The 9,855-nt window shown below is 41.3% G+C and overlaps 1 protein-coding gene across 1 annotated transcript in view; it reads right to left on the reverse strand.

Moving 5' to 3' along the window:
* The window catches only part of RYBP (RING1 and YY1 binding protein), a 73,658-nt gene extending 64,070 nt beyond the window's left edge, over positions 1-9,588 (reverse strand). Inside the window, exon 1 of the mRNA XM_026650399.1 lies at positions 9,515-9,588. The gene's annotated coding sequence lies outside the window, so the exon portion shown is untranslated. The remainder of the gene's footprint in view (positions 1-9,514) is intronic.
* Positions 9,589-9,855: the final 267 nt, after the last annotated feature.

Here is a 9,855-nt window from a genome sequence, read left to right on the forward strand (position 1 = left end):
AAAGCAGTTCGGTATCGCCCCCAGGGGTATTGGGGGAGGGGGCACACGTGTTCTCCCTGGAGCATGATTAGGGACTTCAACATCTCTGTTTGCTCCTCCATCACTTTTATCATCCACTCCCGGCCCTTAACAATGCGCTTCTCTCTCCTTTCTGTTCTGTCTTTCCTCCCTGCATTCTCTTTTTTCGGCCTCTGAGGATTGGAACACCTCTCGGAACATGTCCTCCTTGCACCGCTTTGGTCATTTCCTTATCTGGCAGAGGTGTTCTGCCGGTGTGGCCTCTGAACCCCCTACACACGTGGTTCTTAAACTGTGGATTGGGACCACAAAGTAGGTCACAACCCCATTTTAATAGGGTCACCACGGCTGGTGTTAGACTTGCTGGGACCCGGGGCCAAAGCCCTTCAGCTCTGGGTGGCAGGGCTCAGGTTACAGCCCCTCTCCTAGGGCTGAAGCCCTTGGGCTTTGGGTCCCCCACCCCAACCCGGGGTCATGGGGCTTAGGCTTTGGCCCTCCCTGCCAGGGCAGCTGGGCTCGGATTTTGGCCCCCTGGAGCGATGGGGCTAAGGCTTTGGTCCCCCCTCCTGGGGTCATGTAGTAATTTTTATTATCAAAAGGAGGTTGTGGCGCAATGAAGTTTGAGAACCCCTACCCTATACCTCTGCAGAAGCACAAGAAACAATACACAGAAGCATGATTGTTAGTTCACACACAGCATTGAATCATTATAGTAAAATACACATCTTTTTACATACAAATCACTTTCTCACTGTCCCTTTGCAAGCACACATCTCTGTGAATGCCCTAAACATGGTGAGTTCTGCTTGCGTGGGAGTTGGACATTTAAGATGGGACAAAGGGTCTAGGTGGTTTTTTTAAGGTCATCAGTGCAGGCGACTAGGGACAATATTGTAAATTCTGCCACCATTTTCCACATGCAGGGGTCATTAAAGCCGATATTTCACTCCTGAGGGTAAGCAAGGATGCATCTCCTGCACGCTTTCCGCTTCAGACCCTATGCTGCTCGCCTGTGTGCTGCTTTGGTCCCTGCACAAGTGATTGCTGAGTGGCGCAAGAAAGTTTCTTACAATGGGGGAAGGAACAAAGCAGCTCTTCCAAGGAACCTTTGGGAGAGGATTGGTGAGTATCTCCAGGAAAGTTTCCTAGAGATCTCTCTGGAGGAGTCCCATGAAATCTCAGTGTGCATTAACAGACTGCTGTTCTGCCGCGCTGCTTAGTTGCACAAAGGAATGTGGAGCACACTCAAACACAGCTAGTCTTGTACATTTCAGTCCCTTCACCCACTTCTAGAATATAAAGGACAGTTCTATCTCATATAATCGAGCATCAGCTCAAAAAGATCACTTACCAGAGTTCTCCTCTCCTGCATCATGCATGCCAGAGACAGACGGTTGGGACTAGCTAGACCCTCCAGAGTGGAAAAGAGCTCCTGATTCGCCGTGCCACCAGACGACCCTGCCATGTGATCCACATCGTCCTCTAACTTGACCTCCTCGTCCATGACTTTGTCCTTGGGGTTAGGTTCACTGTCCACCACCTCCAGCCTCACCAAAGTATCCACAGGGCTCTTTGCAGTGGAAGTGGAGTTGCCACAGAGGATGGCATCCAATTCCTTATAAAAGCGGGAGGTCTTCGGCGCAGCACGAGAGCAATGGTTGGCCTCCCTTGCCATCTGGTATGCCTGCCTGAGCTCCTTTATCTTTTCACAGCACTGCTGCGTGTCCTGTTCATAGCCCTTATCCAACAGGCCATGAGAAACTTGCCCGTAGATGTCAAAGTTCCTATGGCTGGAGTGAAGCTGGGATTACACAGCCTCCTCTCCCCACAGTGTCAGTAAATCCAATGACTCAGGTGTGCTTCAAGCGGAATAGTGTTTGCCACGTGGAGCCGCCATGCTCAGCTGGGAAGATGGAACGTGAGCTCTCCACACCGAGCAAACAGGATGTGGAATTTCAAAAATTCATGGGCCTTTAAAGCGGGAGGGCAAATGCCTGTGTACCTGGCTGCAGGCCACGGGAGTTCGAACGGCTGACCAGAGTGGCCAGAATGGGCACTGTGGGACTCCTCCTGGGGGCCATTTTACAGCAACATAACCAAGCGCAGTGTCTACGCTGACACTTTGTGGATATATCTTTGCCGCAAAAAGCTCTATGCCGCTTGTCTGCAAAGCAGGAGAGTTTTGTTGGCAAAAGGAGCATTGTAGTGTGTACACTGCCTCAGAAACACAGGCAACACCTCCCATGACAAAAGGGAAATGCCCCACGATACAATGGGAGTTGCACGCAGGTATTTAACCAATTCTATCATGTTTGTGTCAGTTTTGATTTCTCTGGCTGGAGCAAAATTTATCAGAATTTTCTGAAGGTACCACTGCTGAGTCCAAAGTGAAAACAAGGAAAAACAGACCCACTTTCTCAGTCCTTAATTGAACATTGGGAATATAAGAATTCTAATGCAAACTGACATGGTTGACAAGCTTATTAGCATGTCAATATCCAGAATGTGCTTCTAATTGGCACCTGTTTTATGGAAGGGGTGATGCTGTGTTTAGGAAATAAACTGAAAGGATTGGCTGTGCTTATAGATGCACTAAAGATGTGTGAATAGAGCACTGGTTGTGTGTTCACAGAAATATTTTGTTTGCACAAAAGGTTGACAGATGTAGTAAGCACATACAGCCATAGAGTGGACTTAGGTAGATGAGATAAGCCAAAAATGTCACAATTTTCTCCTTCCTCTGGAATACGGAAGATTTGCTTAGTGTATTATATAAAGAATATTAAATAGCTGTTTCTGTGATTTTGCTGAGCACTAAATAGAAACCAGGCAGCAATAAGTACAGGTTGTCCCTATCTGTCTAAAATATGCATACTTAAAATAAAATTTAAAAATCCACATAAGTCCTCTTGTAAAAATGCTTCCATACAGGAAAGCCCAAATTCTTTACGTACCTTAGGAAAAGGAACAACAGGACAAAGACAGATACCAAGCTATACCTAGTACTGCTACAAAAAAAGTTGCATGCATCGCCTGGGTAAATTTTGTTCCAGGTCAAAAGCTACTCATTATAGAAGCGCTGCACACCTTCCAGGTGACCTACATTGTGGAATGGAAACCTACTGACCTACAGAACTAGCTGAATGCCCACAAAGTAGGTCATTGGGTTCCTCTCTTTAAAAAGAGTGTTTAATCATTGTGAAAGTGACATGACTAACAACATATATGTAGTGACACATTTATGTGTTTCATGCAGAGGAGTAAATTACCAAATGAGAACAGTTAGGGTAGGTCTTCACTATGAAATTAACTCAAGTGTTCGGCACTAAGGTCTAAGCACCCGGATTAGCCTAACCTGGGTGTAAGCAGCCACATTGAAAAGCTATACCCATTACCAGGTCCTCATTGATGCTGTTCTCAGCTGTGTGTGTGTCACTATGGCACATCCCGTGATTCTTTGCGCTGCAATATGCTGAGCCGCTCTATGATTCTTTCCTACTGAATTGTAGAACTTGTCTGTCCTTCTGGGCAGACAGGGTGGAATTGTGGGAAGGCACTGGAGGACTATCAGCATGAGTATCAAGTATGAACCCAAGCTAATTCTGCAGAAAAGACATGCTCTAAGGAGGTGACGGGATCTGGCAGTTTCCTAACTACTTGGTATAGTGTACACTTGCTGCCTATTTCAGGTCCACGTGAGATTGGGTTCCAGTAATTTAAAGGGCCCACATAAGAGATCTTTCAGGGTGCACTGCATAGAAGCCACTCTCAAATCTGCTCAGCTTTCCAGTTTTTTGACCAACCCACAGGAAAGTGAAACAATCAAGTCAGTTTAAGGCAAGCATGCCTGGAAAGGGACTTTGCATTCCTCTGCCTTCACGTAGTTCCAGCACAAGACTCTATAGACACACAGAGGGAGCTGGTGTCCAGCTGATGCAGGCCCTGTTTACAAGAGAGGAAAGATATATAGATATCTATATATAGCTATATATTTATTTGCACGCTTTGGTTTCAGTACTTGGGCTTGAGAGACAAACCAAGATGAAGGGGGGCAATCTACAGTGTGTATATCTGACGCTGGAGTAGCAGGAGGCAGGGGCTAACCCGTGGGGGCCACTAAGGTCTTGTTTTCACTAGGAATAATGTTATGTCTTTTACACTTTAAGCTTCCCCCTAGTGTTTACCTCATCCTGCTAACACATGAAACAGACTGCTGTGTCCAAAATAGGATTTTACCATGTCAGCTAACAGTAAAAAACTCAACATTTTCCCAGTGGAGATGTACCCCAAAAGCTCTATTTATTTTGTTTGAATAAGGTGTTCAGAAATGGGAAGAGAGGAGTAGGGAATGGAGGTAGAAAACAAACATCTCTGCCAGTCAGATGGCACCTGCTGTATTAATCACCTGTAGCACTGCAGATGCCCAAGGCTTGGAGCTAAAAAGATCCAGGGAGGGGGCGTGGGGTGTCTCCTGGTGTGCTTATTTGTATGTCAATAACTAGGACACACTTCCTGTTCAGAGTTATTTCCCAGAGATGCTGGATTTTTAGCTCTGGGAAAAAAACCTGAGCGGTTCAGGCCATGTTTGTGAACATTCAATATTTTCTGCTTTACAATGCCAGATCTGTGGAAGGTTCTTCCTATTTTTAGCTCCCCAATCACACTGGGTTTGCCAACTCCAGTGTTGTTGGGGAGCTAAAAATAGGAAGAACCTTTTTACAGGGGTACAGCTGTAGCATATTAAGAGTATAGAAGTATACTTATGTAGAAAAATCAAATGAATTTTAATACATGTGAAAGACACTTAACTTAGAGCTAAATGAAAGCAGCTTGCTTCTAACTAGCTCATGACTATAGAGTGAAACAAAAATCTTCAGGAAAGGACGGTCCAGCCGTTAAGTCAAAAGAATGGGACGCAATTAGAGTTCAGTCCCTCGTTCCCAGAACAGACCTGGGCTACCTAGCAACTATTACGATGAGCTCAGGACTGACAATAAAAAGAGCCACACAGTGATGCATGTGTTTGTACTGGATACAGAACGAGGGAAACGTTTTTTTAAATGAGGTAGGCTGGAGATTTGTGTCCTTCAAAAATGGCTTGGAAGCCACATGCATTCTAAAGGGGGGGGGGGGAATAGTTGGGGGGAGAGGGGGGAGAGAAAAGGAGGGAGGCTGGTAATTTAGATTTTTGTCCCAAACTACAGATTATTAATTTTGTAACAAATGCTTTTATGTATGATCCATAACCAGTTGTTTCCAAATAAAGATGTAGGGGAAGCATTGTAAATCTGTGTTTTATGAATATACTATACTGAAATGAGAGATAAGATCAAGATTCTAATATCAGACATGTATTACCCCAAGTACAACAAAGATATCCAATCAGATCTCCAAGTGCATACCTTGTGTCTACAAATACTAGTGATAACCCACATACCCTCTTCAGGGTATTTAGGGGGCAAATTGTTGCTCTTTTATTCAAAAGTCACTTACTCTCAAGAATAAGATGGCAAATTTCCACTCTCACATTTTTCACATGTACAGAGAAGACTCCAATCTCTGTAACTTGATAGGAAAAGCCCTGCTTTGGGAGCAGAGAAGCAAAGAAGGAGCCTATCCTAAAGGGTTAAGCTAGGAAAACAATCAGACATTCTGTGTTTTCTCCATCACCCTCCCACATTTTCCCCAGTCACCTGAGCAGGAAAATCCCAGAGAATGATCAATATTGTTGCTAAATACCACTTTTCTGGGAGTACCAGTAGCAGTGTGAAACTAATTATGAACAGAGGCAGGATTCTCAGGTATGATCACTCAGCTGGAGGAGGAAGTGACCAGGAGAAGGGGAGGGCTGGGTGAGAATGCAACATGTGCACACACCAAAATAGAAACAAAGGGAGAGGACTGCCTGGACCTTTAAGAGAACTCGGTGGAAACAATGGACTAATCTCTGCCCTCAAATAAACAACTCATATTAATATCAATGGGGGCAAAATTTGGCCCTAAAATGTCCAGATTAAATATTCCTTCTACATTTTGAAGCAGTATTAGATACTGGAAGGGTAGTGTGTGTTGAGCAAATCTCCCCAATAGTAGAAGTTTTAATTTAAGCCCTAATCTCTTTTTAGGTACCATGTAGCTATACCAGCACAAACCCCTTAGTAGATGCAAGTAGACTTGCCCTAGTGCAACTTTCCCTGGTTTGAAACCAAGATAAGCATAAGTCACTTTTTACACATGTGCACCACACCTACACTAGCAGTTCACATTGATGTGGCTATACCAGTACAAAAACCCCAGTTTAGACAAAGCCTCAGCCTACTTGGCTTGATGTTACTACTGTTCAGTCTCAAGTCAGCTTTGAAGTTTTCACCTCACTGAAATGAATGTTGGATTGTATGTAATTTGCACCTTTGTTTCTTTTACTGTTTATCGGAAAATTCCTTAGAACACTCAATACTAGATAAATTTACTGAAGTAGAGGGAGATAAAATTTTAGAAGTTAAAAAGTGAGAAGATAAGTTGTGAAAGTAAATGGTTGCATATTATGACTACCCCCCTAGAATTTACATCGTTATGTGTTTAAACCAACCATAAAATTTATGAATTCTCCCGGGCTGAATGTGGCCCCACACATTTTAAAAATATTATTTTGTAACTTAAATATGTACATGGGGTCCACTGAAAAAAACTCTGTTCAGGTACAGATTAATAGTCTATCTTGGTTCTTCCTGTTCATTAGCAAATTTGGAAGTCACTGTATCTGTATGTAAAATTCCCTTTTTAGGCTCCTAGGGAAGGGACATTAAATCAGAAAATAAGTGAAACTTCTCACTGAAGCCAGTCACCCCTCCCACACAGCAGACAAGGATTATATCAAGTCTGTAAAAACGTACACAATGAGAGTTAGCTAAAGTCTAAACTAGTTCACAAATCAGAAAACATTAATCTGCCAAAATAAATTCTACAGCAAATCACTGACTTCACTGTGGGGTTAAAAAAAACAAAAACGTTACTTTGGGTCCATGTAAATCTTTTGAAACTGGGCACATTTCAACTGCACAGAATTAAAGATGAAAGACATTTGCTTCTCTTCATGTCTGAAAAATATTACAAATCTGTCCAAATTACTTTTAAATATAAAGCAAAATACTTCAAACATTAATGAAACTCACTAACTTTAAGTATGGCTAAATGACATCAATTTGTCAAATTATATCTTAAATTTCTGATCCAATATCTCAGGTTAACCACAGTTTTATCTGGATAAAATTTATATAAAATCACTCAAACAGATTTCGTCATCAAACAGAAGTATTCTGAGTAATAGATCGTCAGCCATAAACCACTACATTTCCTTAGTCACTTATGAAAAAGATTCTGAAGAGTTTCCCAGCTATTGACTTATACGTCACATACAGTAACACTCAAAGCCAAACCACAATAAAGAACTCTGACCTCTGAGGTCTTGTACATACGCACACAAACAAAAGTGCACTCACAACAGACAGTGACTACTACTTTCAGTTGACTATTCGTAAATGACACTGAAGCAAAACTTTATGGTTTTTTAGGGAGTATCCTGTACCATACATACTTTCAAATTCTACAACATAAATCAAACAGTGGCACACAAACTTAATGCACTCAAATGCACAAAAACTTAATATATTCTAAATTAAAATAAGCAGTCCAGAAAAAGTGCTAATGGGAAAGTGCTCTACGATGTTCTAGACCCAATGATCACATTTGCAAATTTATGTAGCATTTCTTAACCTAAAGTTGTCTCTTACAAAACAATTTTTCATTCTTAACTGGAAGAGTAATTGTTCTGGCTGAACAAATATTTTCAAATGTATCCTTTTCAAAAAAGTTTTATATGGATTTTCATTTCTCAAAAAGGACATCAGTACTGTGCTCAAATTGAAAAGATCTCATAAGATACACCAAGTTAGTCCATGCACCACCGACACTTGGATTCCTTGTCTCATTTAGACCCCCATCCTCCAAGCACTTATACACATGCTCAACTTTATGACTTTATGACCATGATTACACTCACTGATTTCAACAGGACTACTTATAGGAGTAAAGTCAGGCCTTAACCCTGCAGATGGATCCATTAAGATATCCCACAGAAGCCCATAGCACTTTGCCCAGACTCAGAGATCCACCTGTGCAGGTTAAATTGCAGGACTGGAGCCTAACAGAACAAGATTTAGGTCCACATGCAAATGGCTTTATGTTCTTCATATTATATCTAAATTAATGATATGCCAATTTCAGATAAGACAATGTAGCTCAACACTTTTCAGAATACCCTACTGTAAAGCATACACACACTTTAATCAACATGTAATATAATTAAAATATGCTAGTTACCTAGTGGAGTACTATAATACTACACATAGCTGTAGTGGTCATGTCACCCACAGGCTCAATGGCCCAAAAGCATGGTCTAAATTTAAAAAAAATACTTAGCACTTATAAGGCACTTTTTTTTTTGTTCAAAGCACTGTACAAACAAACTAATTGAATACATTTTTAGCCTCCTTTGTCAATCAACTCAAAGCACTAGAAGGCTTCAAGAAACAGTCTGCTGACAAAAATGTCTCTCAGCATGCAAAGAGCTTTACTTAAAACACTGTCCTAAACTTTGAAAAAAATAAGAATATAATATTTCCTTAATAGAAAGAGACAAAAATATGAACTCCTCAAATTTAGGAATGTACTTGTACAAAATATAAAAACATTAAAATGAGTCAAAGGCATTTGAAAGGAGATTTGCAAACAAAAAAGCAGTGCCATGTTCATAGTCTAGTCCTAACTCACACTGTCAAGAGTAACTTTCTAAAACCAAGTGTGTGTGTGTGTGGTGGGGGGGGGGAAAGAGTCGGGAGGGTGATTATGTGTACTCATTTAACTAGAGTAGGGCAGTCTCACCATCTTGAAAAAACTTCCATCATGCAGAAAGAACCACATAATTTCCACATTAAATTCTGCGGAAAACCAACTAATTTCAAATGACAATAGGAATTCAAAGATCAACAAGACAAGAAGAATAAAAAAAAAAGTTGTTTCTGTGGCATCTTTAGTTTCAACTATTTCTCTTTACTTCCCTTAACCCCCAAAATGCATAACAATATTTCCAACAGAACAAAAATTGTTTCCCCAAATGGCAGAGAGAAATGTCCACCCAAATCAGAATTGAAAGGTTAAAAAAAAGTGAGCCTTTTTTACATCATCAAATGGAACATATAGAAACAAACATCATGTCAGTACCATGCCTACAAAACAGTTGTGTCCAAGGTATACTTAAGCATTGAAACAGAATTTAAAACAACATACAGTATTAAGAGGAGAACAGGGGAGATTATTTCCTCTAAAGGAAATAAAATACAGAAACCACTTCAAGATAGCAGGTAAAATCAACAAAACAGAATAATTATGGATTAAAGAAATAAAAAGCAAAGCTACATATTTTAATGTATATATATACCTTGTGGAGGTGCCTTTCCTGACATCGCAGATGCTGCATTTGAAGGCTTCAGCACTGTTCCTAAAGGTGCAGACACTACAATCCCAAAAGCCTTCGTCTGCTGCAGGTTTTGCTTGCCTTTTTGGCCTTGAGGAGAGAGTGTGCGTGTGCGTATGTGTGCATGGGGAGGAGGAAAAAAGGAGGAGGAGGAAGAGAGGAGGAGAAAAAGAAAAACACACACATTAGAAACCATATTATCAAGCGGTGAAATCCAGTGCATTCTGTAATTCTCAACTTGCATCGCCAGACTCCGTTTCTCTTCCTTGCCTAAAGAGTCATCAAATATCTGCTAGTGGGGGCAC

The sequence above is a fragment of the Terrapene carolina genome, unplaced genomic scaffold (assembly GCF_002925995.2).
Source record: "Terrapene carolina triunguis isolate 2854851 unplaced genomic scaffold, T_m_triunguis-2.0 Scaffold89, whole genome shotgun sequence".
In the NCBI taxonomy this organism is placed as follows: Eukaryota; Metazoa; Chordata; order Testudines; family Emydidae; genus Terrapene; species Terrapene triunguis.